At 38.0% G+C, this 20,512-nt stretch overlaps 1 protein-coding gene and 1 pseudogene across 9 annotated transcripts in view; one reads left to right on the top strand and one right to left on the bottom strand.

The window, feature by feature from the left end:
• Positions 1-20,512, top strand: part of LCOR (ligand dependent nuclear receptor corepressor) — a 142,333-nt gene that overhangs the window by 69,824 nt on the left and 51,997 nt on the right. The window lies entirely within an intron of this gene.
• On the bottom strand, positions 6,992-7,801 carry LOC105708181 (small ribosomal subunit protein eS1-like; annotated as a pseudogene).

Here is a 20,512-nt window from a genome sequence, read left to right as displayed (position 1 = left end):
TTGCATTGGGTTAGAACAAGTTCTTTTAATTCACAGAAGTTTCTTATCATCCACCTTCTAAAGCCTACTTCTGTTAATGGAATGCACTTGTTCTCCATCAGGCCTTGTTCTGTCACTGATGAGGAACTGTGATCCCCTGTAGAGGGAGAGGCATTCTGATTTTGGGTATTCTTAGCCTTTTTATGCTGGTTTCTTCCCATCATTGTAAATTTATCCACCTGTCGTCTTTGTGATTACCGACTTTCAAATTAGGTCTCTGAGTGGATGTCCAACTTGTTAATTCCCAGCACCGAAATCTGAGCAATCCACTGCGCTGGCTAAAACAGCGGTGTTAAGGTTGATGGTGCTTTTCTGCCCAGGAATCTCCAGTCTCGCTCCCTTCTTGAGTCCATCTTTCAATATCAGCTGAATAGGTGACTGTCTTCCAGGAGCTCCAACGTCAGCCAGAAGGGGACCCAGTCCCGCTTACTCTGCACCAAGAACTGCCGCGCCGGCCACAAGAGTTGCACTGGCGACCCATGGGGCTCCTCCACTGGGAATCTCCTGGTCCATGAGCAACAAAAATTCGTCTGAAAGTGTGGCGTCCTCTCATTCTCTGCACTTTCACTGGGAGCTACAATCCGGAGCTGCTAGTGATCAGCCATCTTGGATCTCTCTCTAGTTCTAAACTACCGAAGAGCTAATCTAGTAGTAGTGAGAGGGTGGCAGAGATGGGAAGGATAAGAAATTACTTTTAGTAGTTAACTCCTAAAAATGGACTGCTTCAATGATGAGTCTCTTCTTGTGTATGGCTGAGATAGAGATAGCTGTTGTAAAGTACAGATAGCATGACAATTCATTAAGGATGATGGGAGAGTAGGATGTTATACCAAAATAAAAAATTAGTTTATGCACTAAATGTTAAGACTAAAGTAAATTTAGTATTTTTTATTGGCATATTAGGAGAATGTTCTAAGAAGTTAGAACTTGAGGCTGGGTGCAGTGGCTCATGCCTGTAATCCTGGCACTTTGGGAAGCTTCAGGCGGGCAGATCACTTGAGGCCAGGAGCTTGAGACCAGTCTGGCCAACATGGCAAAACCCCATCTCTACTGAAAATATAAAAAATTTAGCTGACTGTGGTGGCCCATGCCTGTAATTCCAGCCGCTTGGGAGACACAACAATTATTTCAACCCAGGAGGCGGAGGTTACAGTGAGCTGAGATCGTTCCTGGGTGACACAGCAAGACTGTCTGCAAAAGAAAAAAAAAGTTATAACTTGATCTGTGTTTTTGAAAAGCATCTAAGTCTGGATAAGCGGAGATGAGAAGGCACATCCTGGGTGGAACAGGGCATTTATTTTTGGAAGTTACCAGTGATATGGTTGGAGCCAGATTATAGATACCTTTCAACGCCCAGCTAGCTCAGGAGTCATGTAACTAAATCTTTTTCACTATATCAGCAAATATTTTGCGAATATTTCATAATTTCTTCCGATTCATGAATATACATTGTTTGGTTATATCTCTTTAACATTTTAGTTTTTACTGCTATTTTATTTTATTTATTTATTTATTTGAGATGGAGTCTCGCCTTATTGCTTAGGTTGGAGTGCAGTGGCATGATCTCAGCTCACTGCAGCCTCTACCTCCCAGATTTAAGCGATTATTCTGCCTCAGTCTCCTGAGTAGCTGGGATTACAGGTGTGCACCACCATGCTTGGCTAATTTTGTATTTTCAGTAGAGACAGGGTTTCACCATGTTGGCCAGGCTGGTCTCAAACACCTGACCTCAGGTGATCCACCCTGCTTGGCCTCCCAAAGTGCTGGGATTACAGGTGTGAGCCACCGCTCCAGGCCTTTGTTGCTATTTTAGTACATTGATAGTTTTTTTTTTCCTCCAAGCCAAACTGTATCCAGCTTTATTAAAGATACTTTCAATAAACAATCATGGTATTTCAGGCAGGACATGGGCAGACTGTCGTTAACACTATAGAACAACTTTCAGACTCCCTTATTCAGTGGACAGAAATCAGAAAGCCTCTATAAAACGAAATGAAGTCTTCATCTGATGCTTTGAACAGGGGAAGTTTAGAGCGAGGGTTGACATTTGACATTTAGCATATTGTTTAACAACTTTTCAAGAGCTGCCCCTGACTTTCAGGAATTGAAATGAAAATGACAGTATTTATCTGAAGATCCACAATCTAGAAATGGAACCACTGCTCTTTTGAGGGGTGCCATCTCAGTGATATCACTTATAAGTCCAGATTGCCTGACACACTGGTAACCATTTATTGGGGCTGAGGTCCCAACAGATGTTTGGATTTAAGGGAGTTAAATCGATGCCAAAAGGTGGAAAGGGAGAAGAGGACATAAAAACACATTTGTTTTTCCATACCACAAGGCTTTTGTGTCATGGTGGCCATGTGTATCAAAGTCAGGAAATCTCACCTCCTGGGAGCCAAGAGGAAGTCTTTAAACTAGAAGGGAAAGGTATTTTCCCCACATCAGTCCAGCTTTGGAGACATTCTGTGCCCCTTCCCCAAAAAGCAGCAGTGAAGTATTCTTTGTGTTCATAGCTTAGCTTTAAAAGCAACAATGAAATACTCTGTGTGCTCACAGCATAGCTTTAAAAAAAAAAAGTAAAACAAAATTCTGCATTTTTATGAAACTTGGTGAAAAATAGTATTTCATACTATACAGTCAGCAAGAGTACACAGTTACCAAAAATGCACACGCTTCACACAGCATCTGCAGCACCTTTAGTTTTCTGTGCCTGGTCTGATTTTCATCCCCATTTTCTGCAGGGTTATTCCCCTCCTTGGCAGCATCAGCTTTTTCCTTTTTCCCTTTGGATACCTTCTCTTCCTCCTTTACGGGGCCCTTTGGAGGCTTGGGCTCTGGCTTTGGAGGAGCAGGGTTAGCAGACAACCCACAGATCTCTGTGGTTCTTCCTTCACTTTGGCATTGTCTCCTTTAGCATCCCCTTCAGCCTTTGTCTAGGCATATTGGCCGTGTTAGCAGCAGGATGTAGGTGCTCGGCACAGGGTGCAGTGATACCTGGCCTTTCGTAGTCCAGGAGTCATTCTCACCTTGTCTTCGCCCTGCTTCCATTGAAAGTTTATATTAAGAGCAAATGATAATCTAGTTGTTACCTTTTTATTGTATTCTTCAACATGTATTCATGTTGAATATATTACTTTGGGCTTATTCAACCATTCTTGATGTGACTTGCCTGTCATCTTACACCAGAATACCACAAATCAGTAAGTATTTACAATACTTATTATATAAAAAGAACTGTGGAGGAAAAAATACCAATATAGCTTCCACTAGGAGTGAGAAAGAAACACATGAGATACTTAAAGGATACACACATATATATAAAGGAGAGATTATATATATAAAATACATGTATTTTGTATAGATATATACATTTTGAGACAGAGTCTTGCTCTGTTGCCCAGGCTGGAATGCAGTGCCGCGATCTTAGCTCATTGCAACCTTCTACTCCCGGGTTCAAGTGATTCTTGTGCCTCAGCCTCCTGAGTAGTTGGGACTACAGGTGCGAACCACCTCACCCGGCTAATTTTTGTATTTTTAGTAGAGTTAGGGTTTCACCATGTTGGCCAGGCTGATCTTGAACTCCTGACCTCAAGTGATCTGACCACTGGCTTTCCAAAGTGCTGGGATTACAGGCTTGAGCCACTGCGCCTCATATTTAAATATGAGATTTAAATAGAATGCAGAGTTGAACAGATGTGACAAATTAATACATGTTAATTAGGTGCTCAGTTAATTGTAAAAATCTAAATTACTGGGGCTTACCTTGTCATATTTCCGGAGACGTCTGGTATAGATTATTTAGAAGGATTAAAGAAAACTACTTGATGTGAATTAGTGCTCAGTAGGAGATTCCGTTAAATATCAAAGAATTTATTTTTTTTGTCTCCTGATTTGTGGTGGTGTTTGCAAAACAGGCTAGGGGAAACCATTAATTGGTGACTGCTCTGTTCAATTTTATGTGGTCGTAGTCAACGAATAGACTAATCATTTGGCAAGTTTGTTAAATGTCTGGTTCTGTGTTTGGCCAGAGAGGATAACAGAGAATTAAAAGACCTGGTCCCCACTTGGTTGTAGAATATTGAGGAAACTGTGGGTGGCAAAAGCAATTAGACTTGTAATCTATAAGGAGATTTAAATCATCCATCCTGTGTACCCAGAACCTAAGTTCCCATGTAGGCAGGGAACATGGAATGTAAAATCCCATTCTCATTCCCATAGGTAGTAATTTAGAGGTGGTGGCTAATAAAAGAAAGTATAAGTACTGTAACAGTTTGAGAAATGCAGTAGATGACACTGGAGTTACTTAATCTAGAAGACAGAACTCAAACTGAACCTTAAAAGGATTTTTGTGTGTTTTAGAGTGGTTGGTTTGGTAATTGTGTTTAGGATTTACAGTGAGAAAATTATGGGAGAGTCTTAAAATAATTCACAAAATGAAACTGAACTAGAGTAATGGCTGTGAAGATGCGTAAAGAAGCGATGTGCGTAGAGAATCTGAAATAAATTGTCAAAACTTAGTGATTACGTAAATATATAAATAAGGGAGAGGGAAGTGATACTCACATTAGGCTTCCACCCCAGATGGCTTGGCATGGTGAATTAAAAGTCAGAAGTCAAGAAGAGAGAAAGGGAAGTTGCGGTGCAGTGGCCATTTTTATGAGGAGAATAGTGGAGATAGCTCAAACCATTTTGAGGTGAGAGTGAACATTTAAACTGTCAGTAGACAGTTGTGGGAAATGAGTTGAAATAAAAGATCTGAGGTGAAAATATACTGGAGAGGGTTTCTGAAAACATGTGATTGGATTATTTGAACAAAGTTTTTGAGGAGTAAAGCACAAAATACTGAGTTTTATAAAAGACCTTCATTTTAGGAAGTAAGAAGAATCAGATTAAAAAGAAGATAGAGTCATAAAATAAATTAGTTACCCATTTTACATTCAGTTATCTTCCTGGCCCCATACTCTATAATGACTAGGGGGATGGGTTGTCATGTTTGTCAAACTAACATGGACTCCTGTACCATTTCCCAGAATGGACCTCAGATGGATTGAGCAAGTACCCTCAAAACATACTACAGTGGACTTTCAGAGGATAAGTTCTCAAGAATTCTGGTTGTAGAGGCCAGACAATAAGTCTGACAGCATTAATGAATATGTGGGTGTTGGTGGGAGTTAAGAAATGCATCTACACTACTAGCTTGAAAAGTTGTCAGTGAAAGGAATGATGATGAAAACAGGACCATAGAAAAATAGGCAAAGAATTTAAGTAAAGATTTTGGGAGCTAAAGGGGGAAGCTTAAGTACTATACTTAGGCAGAAATTAAAACTGTTAAAAGGAGGAAACAGTTGGAAAAGGCAAGATTGTAAGAGAACCAACAAGATATTAGTTACTGAACATTGATAGGACATTCCTACTGAAATTAGAATACAGTCAGTATAACTTCAGGAGTTGCAATTGGTAGGAATTAAATGAGGCATGAATGCCTGAGTGTGAGAACTGTGTCCAACTGACTTTGCCCTCACAGAGATAGCAGTGACTGATGAGAAACTCTTAAGATATGAAGGCAGTGTTTAACAGAAGAATAAGGTGGAATAGGCTGAGGTAACTGTGCTCCTCTCATCTGCAGTGCTGCTCAAAGTTTTCTAGTTACACCAGCAACATGAAAGGAAAAGATTCAAGTAAAATAAGATTTCCTTAGCCAGCAGTGCATTTTTAAGTATAAAAAATTACTGAAGTCTAGATATTAAAATCTTATTTTTTGCATTTTACATTTTGTCAGTGTAAAAACCACGAGGCATTTGGAATGTGTACACATTGAGGTACCTTTGAACTCTAAAATTCTGTGATTCTCTGTCTTTTTTTCAGTAGCTAGCTTGAGGAGATTCTTAGAATTAATCAGTGACCTAAGTTTAGAATATGCCTACTTATATACAAATTTGGGCTAGAGTTCTATAGAGCCTCAGTGTTTGATTTAAATGTCTTAATAGAGTCAGTATTTTCTTTCTTTCTGCCCATGAGTATAGGTCTCATTTTTTTCTTTCCTTTCTTATGAACTGGTATTTGCATGTTAGACTTTCTTTGTTCTTTCCCCTCCATTATGAGAGCTTGTATTTGTTCTGTTTCTCTTTTCTTCCCTCCTCTCCCCATTTATTAGGTCTCCATCTTTTTTGAAATTATTTGCATTTTCTTCATGGATTGTACCTTTTTATTTTTTTAAATTACAGTAAATATACAAAACAACAATTACTATCTTAACTATATTTAAGTATACAAGATCAGCAGTTAAGTACTTGCATTGTTGTGCAGTCAGTCTCCAAAACTCTATTCATCTTATAAAATGGAAACTCTTTGTCCATTAAACAGTAACTCTCCCATTTCCTCCTCTCTTTAGCCCCTGGCAACCACTATTCTACTTTTTGTCTCAATGAGTTTGCTTATTCTAGATACCTCCATATAAGTAGAATCATAGAGTATTTGTCACTTTGTGACTGGCTTGTTTTGCCTAAGATAATGTCCTTTGTTTTTTCTTATTGTTGTATGTGTCAAAATTCCTTCCTTTTTAAACCAGAACAGTATTCCACTTATGTATATATCACATTTTGTTCATCCATCCATCAGTGGACCCTTGGGTTGCTTTCACCTCTTAGCTGTTTTAAATAATTCTGCTATGAACGTGAGTTTACAAATACCTCTTTTTGAGATCCTGCTTTTAATTTTTTTTTTATTTGTATATACCTAGAAATGGAATTGTTGGATCATATGGTAATTCTGTTTTTAAGTTTTTGAGGAACTACCAGACTTTCCCACATTGGCTGCACCATTTTACATTGTTACCAGCCAGGGCTAAAGGGTTCCAGTTTTTCCACATTGTTGCCCTCATTTGTTATCTTCTGTGGGTGTTTTTTTTTTTTTTTAAATACAAATAAGACTTTTTATTTGCCACTATTATAAGTCTGAACTTTAAACAGATTCTTGGACTGGTGGTTCATATCCATCAGGTCGTTCAACTTTAGCACCTGTCTCATCCCCAGTGGCTTTTCCAGAACTGCTGCCTTCACCATGAAGCTCCATGAGTTTTCCCAATTCAAACTTGGGCTTCTTCTGCATTTTTACTTTTCTAATGAAGACATCATGGAGAGGATAAATAGATTGGCAAGCCTTTTCTATGTCTTTACCAATGCTGTCTGGAATCAGTTTTTTGACCACTTCTTTCAAGTCATTTGTCTGCACCTCTCGGGTCCTGATTTCCATCATCTTCTTCCGGATTTGGCCAACCTGTTGGTGCTGAGCATAAGAGGTCTTCCGTATCTGATTGTTGCATTTTTTTAGTAAAACCAACACAGAACAGACGAAGCAAGTAACTGTCGGTAGTCTTGACATCAACATGAGCTTCAATCATTGTCTGCCATTTTTTGACCATGTAACACATTTTGTCACGGGTAAGATCCATGCCGTGAAAGTTAGTCAGGCAGTTTTTGCCCTGAACATCTTCAGTAATCAGCTTAAATTTCCTAAATGCAACTTCATCATTCTGCAAATCAGCAAGACTAACTTCAAACACTCGACCCTTGAGGCCATCAGATGCAATTTTGGTTCCTTGGGTCCTGGTGACTAGCGTCTTTCCAATATTTCTTATACTGAACATAGTGGGTGCTTTAACATCATACCAATCTTTCTTAGAAAATGGATCAACCACTTTCTTCTTGGCTCCCTTTTTGCTGCCTTTCGTAAGGTACTTGTTGTTGCCAGCCGCCATGGTGCTGCTCAGAGAGCCAAAAGGCGGTTTTTCTTTTTTTTCAATAGTAGCCATGCTAATGAACGTGAAGTAGTATCTCATTGTGATTTTGGTTTGCATTTCCCTAGTGATTCGTAGTGTAGAACAGCTTTTGTGTGATTGTTGGCCATTTGTATATCATGTTTAGAGAAATGTCTGTTCAAGTCCTTTGCCCATTTTTGAATTAGGTTGTTTGTTAAATTACAGTTCTGCATGCATGCATGCATGCATGTGTGTGTGTGTATGAAGAACTATATATATGTATATATGTGTGTGTATATATATAAAAATATATATTTGTTGTTTTGGGCAGGGAGAGGGAAGTAGGCGGGGGGCCGGGGGTGGTGGTGTGGGAGACAGGATGCTACCCTGTTGCCCAGGCTGGAATACAGTGGTGCAGGCACTGCTCACTGCAGCCTTGACCTCCCGGGCACATGTAATCCTCCTGCCTCAGCCTCCCAAGCTCCTGGGACCACAGACACTCACCACCATACCTGGCTAATTTTTAAATTTTTTGTGGAGTTGGGGCCTTGTCATGTTGCCCAAGGTGGTCTTGGACTCCTAGACTCAAGAACTCCTAGAATCCTAGAACTTCTAGGCTCAAGTTCTCCCTCCTTGGCCTCCCAAAGTGCTGGGATTACAGGTGTGAGCCACCTCCCCCAGCCTATATAGTCTTAATATTAACCTCATATCAGATACACAATTTGCAGATTATCTCCCATTTTATAATTTGTTTTTTTCACTCTCTTGTGTCCTTTGATGTACCAAGTTTTAAATTTTGATTTAGTTTAAGTCTATCTATTTTTACTTTTCTGTTCTTTTAGAGTTGTATCCAGAAAATCATTGCCAGATCCAGTGTCATGAAGCTTTTGCCTGGTTTTCTTCTAAAAGTTTTATAGTTGTAGCTCTTACAGTTAGGTCTTCAATCTATTTTGAGTAAATTTTTGTATACGGTATAAGGCAAGGATCCAGCTTCATTCTTTATTTTAATTTTTTGGAGGCAGAGTCTCACTGTTATCTCCCAGGCTGGAGTGCAGTGTCACAGTCTCAGCTCACCGCAACCTCTGCATCCTGGAGTTGAGCGATTCTCGTGCCTCAGTCACCAAGTAACTGGGATTACAGGTACATACCATCACACCTGGCTAATTTTTTTGTATTTTCAGTAGAATAGGGGTTTACCATGCTGGCCAGGCTGGTCTCGAACTCCTGGCCTCAAGTGATCCTCCTGCCGTGGCCTCCCAAAGTGCTGGGATTACAGGTGTGAGCCACAGCACCCAGCCTAGTAGTATGTGGATGCCCATGTTTCCCAACACCAGTTGTTGAGAAGAGTTGTTTCTCCCATTGAATGGTGTTAATATCCTTGTAGAAAATCATCTGACCACATCTAAGTGTTTATTTCTGGACTGTTTCATTAGTTCATGTGTCTCAATATCAGTACCACATTCTGGGAGAGATTACTGTAGCTTTGTAATAAGTTTTGAAATCAAGAGGTGTGAAACCTCCAAATGTTCTTTTGTTTTCAATATTGTTTTGGCAGTTGGAGTGTCTTGAAACTTCAGGGTGGATTTTTTTTTCCCTGCGAAAAACAACATTCGGATTTTGATAAGGATTGCATTAAATGTATAGATCATTTTGGATTCTATCAGCTAACAATATTACATCTTTCCCTTTTGATTTCTTAAATTTTTTAAAAATAAAATTTTCTAACTTCTTTTTTTCTTTTTTTTTTTTTGAAATGGAGTTTCGCTCTTGTTACCCAGGCTGGAGTGCAATGGCGCGATCTCGGCTCACCACAACCTCCGCCTCCTGGGTTCAAGCGATTCTCCTGCCGCAGCCCCCGCCTGAGTAGCTGGGATTACAGGCACGTGCCACCATGCCTGACTAATTTTTTGTATTTTTTGTATAGATGGGGTTTCACCATGTTAGCCAAGATGGTCTTGATCTCCTGATCTCGTGATCTACCCACCTCGGCCTCCCAAAGTGCTGCGATTACAGATGTGAGCCACCGTGCCTAGCCCAGTTTGTACATTTTGAATGGCATATTTAACTCTTGAAATGTGTCTAGCTTCAAACTTTTTGGTTTTCCGTTCATTAACTTGATAGTCTGCTTAACAGTCAGTGGTAACATTGGTATATACCAAAGATTATATTAAGCACAATTCATAGTTTGTTTATGTAAAAAGCAATAGTTTAAGCGAAGTAAGGTTTTCTGTTAGATAATTGACCTTAAAGTGTATGGACATTTAGGCCGGGCGCGGTGGCTCATGCCTGTAATCCCAGCACTTTGGGAGGCCGAGGCGGGTGGATCACGAGGTCAAGAGATCAAGACCATCCTGGTCAACATGGTGAAACCCCGTCTCTACTAAAAATACAAAAAATTAGCTGAGCATGGTGGCGCATGCCTGTAATCCCAGCTACTGAGGAGGCTGAGGCAGGAGAATTGCCTGAACCCAGGAGGCGGAGGTTGCGGTGAGCCGAGATCGCGCCATTGCACTCCAGCCTGGGTAACAAGAGTGAAACTCTGTCTCAAAAAAAAAAAAAAAAGTGTATGGACATTTAAATGGTGGAGACATTTCCCCTAAGACTTGTTGGCATTTAAAGTAATAAGATGTAGGAAAGTGGCATTTAAATCAACGGTTGCATCATGTCAGCTCTTTTCAGCTTGTTGCTTGAAATGTCAGTAGCAGACATGGCTGTAGCTATAGGCCCATGATCTATTTGGGGAGGCTTTGCTAACACAATTATTACAAAACCTGCATGTTTACACATGCTTTTAATTCACAAATTTTCTGTATCCTATAGTATGAAATTAAATTCATACTCCAATATTATCTAAATTTGGAGAATCCTATCACTGAGTTTAGATGGGTGGTTTTAAAATGTCATCCTGTCGGTTTTGCATCACACTTCTAAAGTCTAGGCCATCCTACCCTTTCCCAATGTGAAACTGTTTGCATTCTGTCCTCTATTTCCTTTCTTGAGGTCTTACCTCTCAAATAGAAAATAAGAAACATTATGTAAGTAAGCACCCTCCTCCTCCAATCTTACCACCCAAAACACATCTAAACTCACAAGGGGACGGATATTAGAGTTACAGATTTCTTTAAGAAATGTTCATCTTTATTAAAATTTAATTGTATTAAATATTTATCACTGTAAGGACTAGATTCCATGCTGACATAATTTTGTAGCTTTGTTTATTCAGTGATATCTTTGCTGTTTCAGGGACCATTGGAGCTATTTCTGTCACAGTTCTTGGAGGAATCTCTAAGAGTTTCCAGGGGTCAGCAAACTAGGGCTTGTCACTAAATCTAGCCTACAGGCTGTTTTGTAATACCCACAAGCTAAAGAGTTGTTTAAAAAAAAAAAAAGAACAGAGTAAGCAACAGAGACTTATCTGGCCTGTAAAACCTTAAATATTTACTCTCTAGCCCTTGACAGAAAATTGTATACTATTTTTTTTTTGTATATTGTTTTTAATGTCTTCGCCAGGTTCTTGAGATATTAAGAGAAGCCTGAAAGTCATTAATTTACATATCCTGCTTTTTATTCTCTTTCTCTTCATCCTCAGGTCAGGTACCAGCTACCTGTAACACAATCAAATATAAGTTAATGACAGGACAGCTGGGATTATGGAGGAGAAGATGTAAGAGAAACAAAGGACATCTGGCTTGTGGGAGAAAAGCAGGGCTCAGTCTTTGTCTACCTTTTATTTTGAGACAGTCTCACTTTGTTACCCAAGCTGGAGTGCAATGACACAGTCTGGGCTTGCTGCAGCTTCAACCTCCTGGGCTCAAGTCATCCTCTAGCTTCAGCCTCACAAGTGGCTGGGACTACAGGCACATGCCCCTACACCCAGCTAATTTTACATACATACATATATATATATATATATATATATATATATATATTTGGTTTTTTCTTTTTTTTTTTTTTTTTTTTTTTTTTTGTAGAGATGGGGTTTGGCCATGTTGCCCAGGCTGGTCCTGAAGTCCTGAATTCAAGCCATCCACCTGCCTTGGCCTCCCAGAGTGCTGGGATTACTACCATTACCATATGATAATCGGGCACAAGCCACTGCTCCCAGCCCTTTTGTTTATTTTTAATGACAATGAAATTTTTTTGAAATAGCATAGAACATTTATTTTATAGAATTTCCTTAATTTAGGTTTTTCTGATGTTTCTTTATGTTACGTTCATAATATTAAACAAGTGATTATTAAATAATTAAATGATAGATCCTCCTTTATGTATCATATCATATGAAGCATACAGTGTCACTTTAATCAGGTGCTATTAACTTTGTTTTTACTTATTTTTACGTGTGTGAGAGAGAGAGAGAGAGAGAGAGAGAGAGAGAGATGTGATGTTAACTTTGATGATTTGGTGAGTTGATGTCTACCAGGTTTCTCCACTGAAGTATTACTGTTTTCCCCTTCATAATAAGTTATTTATGAGGAGATACTTTGAGACTGTGTAAACATCTTCTCCTCATTGAGCTTTGATCCATTTTAGTTTCAGTATCACTGATAGTTTCTTGCCTAAATCAGTTATTGTTCTGATAGATGGAAAATGGTAATTTTTTAACCCCTTTATTCCTTCTGTGTTTTTTAGTTGGCTTTATACTTTGAGGAATACCTGTCCCTCTTCCTGTATCAGTTTGAAGTCAGGATTCTTATTCTGTGCAATAGGTTATCAGTTAGTCTTTCATATTTGGTCAGTGGAAGTCCCTTTCAAGCCACTCCCTGTGTCCTTTTGGCATGTCCCACTCTTTATGAGCATTTATTACATTCTGTTACAAGATAGTCTAGGTTCATCTTGTCCTTTTTCTGCTCTAACAATGGAATCCTTTCTTCTAAAGAGATCTGGTTCCTTTGGTGAGGAATTGTTGATACACATACCTCCTTTATTGCCCATCTGCATACAGCTTCATTCACATTAGCCTTCTTATCTTGATTTGTATTTTTTGGTAGTAGCAAAAATAGTGAAATGTCATTAACTCTTAGCCACTAACAGCATATCCTTTCAGAATACTGTGCAAAGAAATTTATGGAAAGTTATATACGTTTTCAACTTAAAAGTATGCTTGCTTTTTAGGGGAAAGATAGTCAAGTGAAGTTTGAAAATAATCACTTATCTTTGTGACACTAAAATTGCAAGCAAAAATCATTTATTTGATTTCAAGTGATTAGTACAAGAGTTGAAAGACAGTGATATATTCAGTATCTTTAATACCCTGAACCTATTTTTAATGATATTTAGGCATTGAGATAGTATTTACATACAGTAAATTTCATCCAAAGAGTACAATTGGATGAATTTTGGTAAATGCATACAGTTGTCTAACTACCAGCATGGTGAAAGACACAGGACACTTCCCTCACCCTAAGAAGTTTGCGTGTGCCCTTTATAGTCAGTCCCCTTCCCAGACTCACAGACCTATACAATCATGAGTTTTACCTTTTCTATAATTTTATATAAGAGGAATCATAAAATATATAGTTTTTTATGTTTGACTTCTTAGCATAATTTTTTGGGATTTTTGTTTTTGTGTATAAGTTTTGTTCCTTTTTATTGCTGGGTGATTCTCCATAGCATGGATATGCTCAGTTTATCATTTCACCTTTTCAGTGAACTGCCGAGTTGCTTTCAGATGTTGGCTATTATGACTTGTATACATCTTTTTGTGGACATATTGTTTCATTTCTCTAGGATCAATACTTAGAGTTGGAATTACTGAGTGGTATTATAAGTATATGTTTAACTTTATATTGCCATATGGTTTACCAAAGTGACTGAACCATTTTGTATTTCCATCAGCAATGTATGAGAGTTCCAGTGTTCTTCATCTTGCCAACATTTGGTATCATCTGTCTCTTTAACATAAGTCATTCTAGTGGGTGTGTAGTGGTATCTCATTTTGGTTTTAATTTTCATTTCCCTGATAACTGGTGAGGTTGAGCATCCTTTCCATCTATATATTTTATGTGATTTGTTTGTTTGAAACTTTCATCATTTTTAAAAAACATTATAAGTTATAATGATTCTTTATTTATTTTGCAAACCCTTTGGTCAGGTATGTTATACAGATATTTTCTCTGAGGCTTGTCTTTTTCTTTGTGTCATTTGAAAAGCAGAAGTTTTTTTTTTATCTCAATGAAGTTCATTTTATCAATATCTTTTTCTCTTAAAATTTGTTTTTTTATGTCCTGTTCCAAAAAATCTTTGCCTGACTATGTCAAATGCAAAAGAAAAAATCTATTTTTTCTTCTAAACGTTTAGTAGTAACTTATATTTTGATCTCGGACCCATTTCTGTTTAATTTTTCTATATGGTGTGAGGTAGGAGTTGAGGTTTTATATTCCAGTAGAAAATCCACTTGTTCTAGCACCATTTGTTGAAAAGACTGTCTGTTGTCACATTGAGTTACCTTGACATCTTTGTTTAGTCATTTGACCATGTGCATGTTGGTGCGTTTCTGGATCTAACAGACAAACCTTGGAGATACTGTGGATTGGGTTCCAGACTGTCATAATAAAGCAAATGTCACAGTAAAGCAAGTTACATGAATTGTTTGGTTTCCCAGTACATAAAAAAGTTATGTTTACATTATATTGTAGTCTGTTAAGTGTGCAATAGCATTATATATAAATAAACAATGTACATAACTTAATAAATGCTTTATTGCTGAAAAATGCTAACAATTATATGAGCCTTCAGTGAATTGGAATCTTTTTTCTGGTGGAAGATCTTGTCTTGATGTTGATGGCTGCTAACTGATCAAGTTGGTGGTTGCTGAATGTTAGAGTGGCTATGGCAGTTTCTTAAAAGAAGACAATGAAGTTTGCTGCATGAATTAAGTCTTCTTTTCAGGAAAGATTCCTCTGTAGCATGTCAGGCTGTTTGCATTTTACCCGCAGTAGAACTTCTTTCAAAATTGGAGCCAATTCTCTGAAACCCTTGTGTTGCCTATCAACTAAGTTTATTTAATATTCTAAATCCTTTGTTGTTATTTCAACAATGTTGACAGCATCTTCACCAGGAGTAGATTCTTAGGAAACCACTTTCTTAAAAGCATGATGTAGACTCATTTAAAAAAAAAAAGTTTTTTTTTTCAAAAGTTTTTGCTCATCTGTAAGAAGAAACTCTTCATGTTTTCAAGTTTTATTATGAGAGTACAGCAATTGAGTTAAATCTTTAAGCTCCACTTCAAGTTCTCTTGCAATTTCTGCCATATCTTCAGGTCCTTCCTCCACTGCCGTTTTGAACTTCTCAAGTCCTCCATGAGGGTTGGAGTCAGTTCTTCAAAACTCCTGTTAGTATTTATATTTTGTCAAATTCCTCTCTTAAATCACGAATGTTCTTAATGGCATCTAGAATGGCAAATCTTTTCCAGAAAGTTTTTAATTTACTTTGTCCAGATCCATCAGAGGAATCACTATGTATGGCAGCTATAGCCTTGCAAAATGTATTTCTTAAGTAGCAAGACTCAATATTGCTCTTTGATACATGAGCTGCAGAATGGGTATTGTGTTAGTAGGCATGAAAACAACATTAATCTCCTTGAATATCTCCATCAGAGCTCTTGAATGACCAGTTGGACTGTCAGTGACCAGTAATATTTTAAAGGAATTTTTTTTTTCCTGAGCAGTAGGACTTAACTGTGGACTTAAAATATTCAGTAAGCCATAATATAAACACATATGCTGTCATCCAGGCTTTGTTCTGTTTATAGAGCACAGGCAGTGTAGAGTTAGCATAATTCTTAAGGGCCCTAGAATTTGGGAAATGGTAAAAATGAGCATTGGCTTCAAGTCACCACTGCATTAGACTCTAACAAGAGAGTCAACCTGTTCTTGAAGCTTTGAAACCAGGCATTGACTTCTCTCTAACTATGAAAGTCCTTGCTGGAATCTTCTTCCAATATGAGGCCTTTTTGTCTACATTGAAAAATCTGTTGTTTCATATAGCCACCTTCATCAGTAATCTTAGAGTGATCTGAATAACTTGCTGCAGTCTTCTGTATCAGCACTTGTTACTTCATGTTGCACTTTTGTATTATAGAGATGACTTCTTTCCTTAAACCTCATAAGCCAACCTTGGCCAGCTTCTAACTTTTCTTCTGCAGCTTCCTCACCTGTCAGCCTTCAGAATAGAATTAAAGAGAGTTAGAGCCTTGCTCTGGGTTAGGCTTTGGCTGGTTTAATATTCTGTCCAGACCACTCAGACTTTTTCCGTATAAGCAATAAAGCTGTTTTGATTTCTTGCCATTTTTTGCCACGTTTCTAATTTTCCTTAAGAACTTCTCCTTTACATTCACAAGTTGGCTACTGACATAAGAGATCTAAATTTTGGCTTATCAGCTTTCAGCATGCCTTCCTCACTAAGCTAAATCATTTCTAGCTTTTGATTTAAAGTAAGAGATTTGCAACTCTTTCTTTCACTTGAGGTCATTGTAAAGTATATTAACTGGCCTCATTTCTATATTGTTGTGTCTCAGGGAATAGGACGTCGGAGGAGAGGGAGAAAGACAAGGGAACAGCTGTTAAGTGGGCTAATCAGAACACACCTAGCATTTATCAATTTAGTTCACCATCTTATACAGGTGCAGTTTGTGGGACCTCAAAAATAATTACTACAGTAACATCAAAAATCACTAATTAGGAATCACCACAATGAAATAATAACAAAGACTTTGAAATGTTGCAGATATTACGATAATGTGACACAAAGTGACCACATGCTCTTGGGAAAATGGAACCACTAAACTTGATCAACACAGGGTTGCCCCAGACCTTTAATTTGTGAAAGACACAGTTATCTGCCAAGTGCAATAAAGTGAAGTGTGCCTGTATTGTGTGTCATTGATCTTTATGTCCATCTTTAACACCAATACCACAGTGGCTTTATTATTATATCTTTATATGTGGAAATCTAGTAGTATGAGTCTTCCAGTTTTTTTGTTTATCAAATTTGTTTTGCTAATCTAGGTCTTTGATCTTTCCTTAAAAAGTTTATAAAGACTGCCAGGCGCGGTGGCTCACGCCTGTAATCCCAGCACTTTGGAAGGCCGAGGTGGGTGGATCACAAGGTCAAGAGATCGAGACCATTCTGGTCAACATGGTGAAACCCTGTCTCTACTAAAAATACAAAAAATTAGCTGGGCATGGTGGCGTGTGCCTGTAATCCCAGCTACTCAGGAGGCTGAGGCAGGAGAATTGCCTGAACCCAGGAGGCGGAGGTTGCGGTGAGCCGAGATAGTGCCATTGCACTCCAGCCTGGGTAACAAGAGCGAAACTCCGTCTCAAAAAAAAATTTATAAAGACTATAATCATCTTACCAATTCTTGAAAAAGCCTTTTAGGATTTTGATTAGGATTGTATTAAAACTTAGATTAATTTGGAAACAATTGCCACATCAATAGTAGTATTTCAGTTTACTTAGTTTATCTCACCTGTGTATGTTTTTAATTTCTCTCAGCAGTGTCTTTATAGTGTCGTTTCCCTTCAACCCAAAGAACTTTCTAAAGCATTTCTAGTGGCACTAAGAGCATGCTACTTTAAATTGTGGAGAAAAGCATAGAGTAAATTGTGCTTTGAATGGGTCCTCTCCAAAATTCAGGCATTGCCAATGTGATAGTATTAAGAGGTGGGGCCCTTTAAGAGGTAATTGAGCCATAAAGACTCCTTCCTTCTTAATAGAATTAAGTTCTTATAAAACGGGCTTGGTGCAGGGTTAGGCTAGCTTACTTGCCCTTCTGCCTTCTACTGTGAGAGTGCAGCAAGAAGGTCCTCACCAGACGCTGAATGCTGTTGCCATGATCATGGAATTCCAGGTTCCAGACTGTGCGAAAATAAGCTTCTGTTATTTGTAAATGACTTATTCTCAGGAATTTTGTTATAGCAGCACAAAATGTACTAGACATACTCCATATTTGAAAATATTTTATAGCCCTTCCTAGAAAACATAATAAAGGCTCAGATAATAAAAGTGTATGTTTTTAAAGCTTTTAGTATTATTACAAATTATGACAAATATTATTTATAATATTGTTACTAAAGCTTTTCCTGTTGGGAAATATCTCAGCCCATTTACTATTGTATCTCCTCCCCTGCTTTGGGTGATAGATGGTGAGACCACAAAGCATTGGTAGTTTCTTTTTTTTCCTTTGAGATGGAGCCTTGCGTTGTTTCCCAGGTGGGAGTGCAGTGGTGTCATTTTGGCTCACTGCAGCCTCTGCCTCCTGGATTCAAGTGATTCTTCTGCATCAGCCTTCTGAAGAGCTGGGACTGCAGGTGCACACCACCACGCCTGGGTAATTTTTTTTTTTTTTTTTTTTTTGGTATTTTTGGTAGAGACAGGGTTTCACCCTGTTGGCCAGGCTGGTCTCAAACTCTTGACCTCAAAGCGATCTGCCCACCTCGGCCCCCCAAAGCGCTGGGATCACAGGCATGAGCCACCACACCTGGCAGCATTGGTAGTTTCTATAGCTTTTTTACTTTCTGCTTCTCCCTACCACCTTCCACAGCTCCCTTAAAAGAAATTACTTAAAGGTATTTGGGAAGTGAACACAAAGTAGTGAGCCTGATGATAGATGACCTACACTTTCCCCTGAAAGCTGTATATAAAATTAAATTTCATATACAAACATATATAAATACATTCTTCATTTATTTCAGCAGTAGCGCTTAGGAAGTAAAAGAAAAATCCTTTCATAACAGCAAGAAAAAAGTAAGATAATAAGTACATGGGAACTCTATGAATAAAGTTTGAAATCCATTAAAGTCCACTTAGGTAAATTTAAAACAGTTACTGAAAGAGAAGACTGAATATTTTTAAGGATATTACTCTTTTTGAATTACTTTCTAGGTATAATGCTATTCTGATAAAAAATACATTGTCTTTCTTTGGGGAGCTTTTGCGGGTGGGTAGCAGAATTCACTAAGTGATTTAAAATATAATCTGAAGACTAAAGCCAGAATGGCCAGGACATTTTAAAGATATAAATAATGAGTGGGGATTTGCCTTTCTAAATACTAAGACTTAATGTAATTTTAAGAATATGCTACTGATGATGGATTTGAAAAATAAATCAAAAATGAAATTAATGTTTATAGAACTATTATGATGGTTTTATAAAAAGTGCCCTCAAACATTGCTTGGAGAATTAAGTGTTACTACTCAGTAGATGGTGCTAGAATTACTGGTTAATCAATATATTACTTCCAGTAAACTCATAGGAAAGGAAAATGTATAAGAACAATAAACCATTAAAAGATACTGATTCTTACCAGTAATCAGAGAAGTGCAAATTGAAACAAAGAACCTTTTTTCTTTTTTTGAGACGGAGTCTTGCTCTGTTGCCCAGGCTGGAGTGCAGTGATGCAGTCTCGGCTCACTGCATCCTCCACCTCCTGCCAACTCTCAGGTTCAAGCTTTTCTCCTGCCTCAGTCCCCTGAGTAGCTGGGACTACAGGTGCATGCCACTGCACCCGGCTAATTTTTATATTTTTAGTAGAGACGGGGTTTCACCATTTTGACCAGGATGGTCTTAATCTCCTGACCTTGTGAACCACCCACCTTGGCTTCCCAAAGTGCTGGGATTGCAGGCATGAGCCACCGCACCCAGCCCAAAGAACCATTTTTTGCCAGTGAAATCTAATGTCTGCAAGTGTGGCAACCATAGTATCCCCAGCGCTCCAAGTGGGAATACAAATTGGTAGAACTTTTTCAAAAAAGTTTGAGAATATATTTCAGGAAAAGAAGAAATTGTTGCTTTTGATTCATACTTTCTCTTACAGTAATCTATCAAGTGTTTTTGAAGAATAAGTAATGATATAAGAAAGAAAATCCTTGTAATATTGAGAATAGGTAAAATGATCTTCAGTGTGAATCTCATTTAATTTTTTAAAATTAATGTATCTGCATATGTGTTTTTCAGGGAAATATGTCAAGCGATTGGCAGAAATCTGTCAAGTGATTGGCAGTTCATAGCTAAGATTGATGAGAATACTAGTTGTTTTTACTTTTTCTTTATAGCTTTGTGTACAAGGTAGCTTTTTTCAAGATCTTCCAGAGAATGAGAAAAACATGCATTATTTATTTAAAAAAAAAATGACCTTGTAGGATTTCTGTGCAATATGTTTACTTTAAGAAAAAAGAAAATATAGATGATTATAAATTTTTGTAGATGGCTTACAAATTTTTATTGGCAAATGGTGAGACCTTTATTTGTATAGAGGAATAAAAGAGAAAAGAATACAAGTACCTGATTAAGTTAATATAAAATTTAGCAGCTTGATGGTATTGGTTTCAATTTATGGGTAGAAAGACTCTTTTTTTTTTTTTTGAGATATAATCTCTCCTGGTCGCCCAGGCTGGAGTGCAGTGGTGCGATCTTGGAACCTCCACATCTGAGGTTCAAGCAATTCTCCTGCCTCAGCCTCCTGAGTAGCTGGGATTACAGGCACATACCATGCCTGAAAGACTCTTAATAGATTAAAACACAAATAAAAAGATACACTGTGATTTTTCAATATTGATTTATGCAGTTCATGAAATAATTTTGCAAAGACTTTCTGACTCAACAATTTACAGCTCTCTAGTTTCTTGAAGTGCCATAGATTTAAGAGACTGGTCGCAAACTCCTGCCCTCAAATGATCTGCTGATCTGGACCTCCAAAAATGCTGGGT

Source organism: Aotus nancymaae, unplaced genomic scaffold (genome assembly GCF_030222135.1).
Source record: "Aotus nancymaae isolate 86718 unplaced genomic scaffold, 86718_ANA_hifiasm-v0.15.2.pri h1tg000010l, whole genome shotgun sequence".
Classification (NCBI taxonomy): domain Eukaryota; kingdom Metazoa; phylum Chordata; class Mammalia; order Primates; family Aotidae; genus Aotus; species Aotus nancymaae.
Note: the sequence above shows the minus strand (reverse complement) of the source record. Positions and strands in the feature narration are given on the sequence as shown.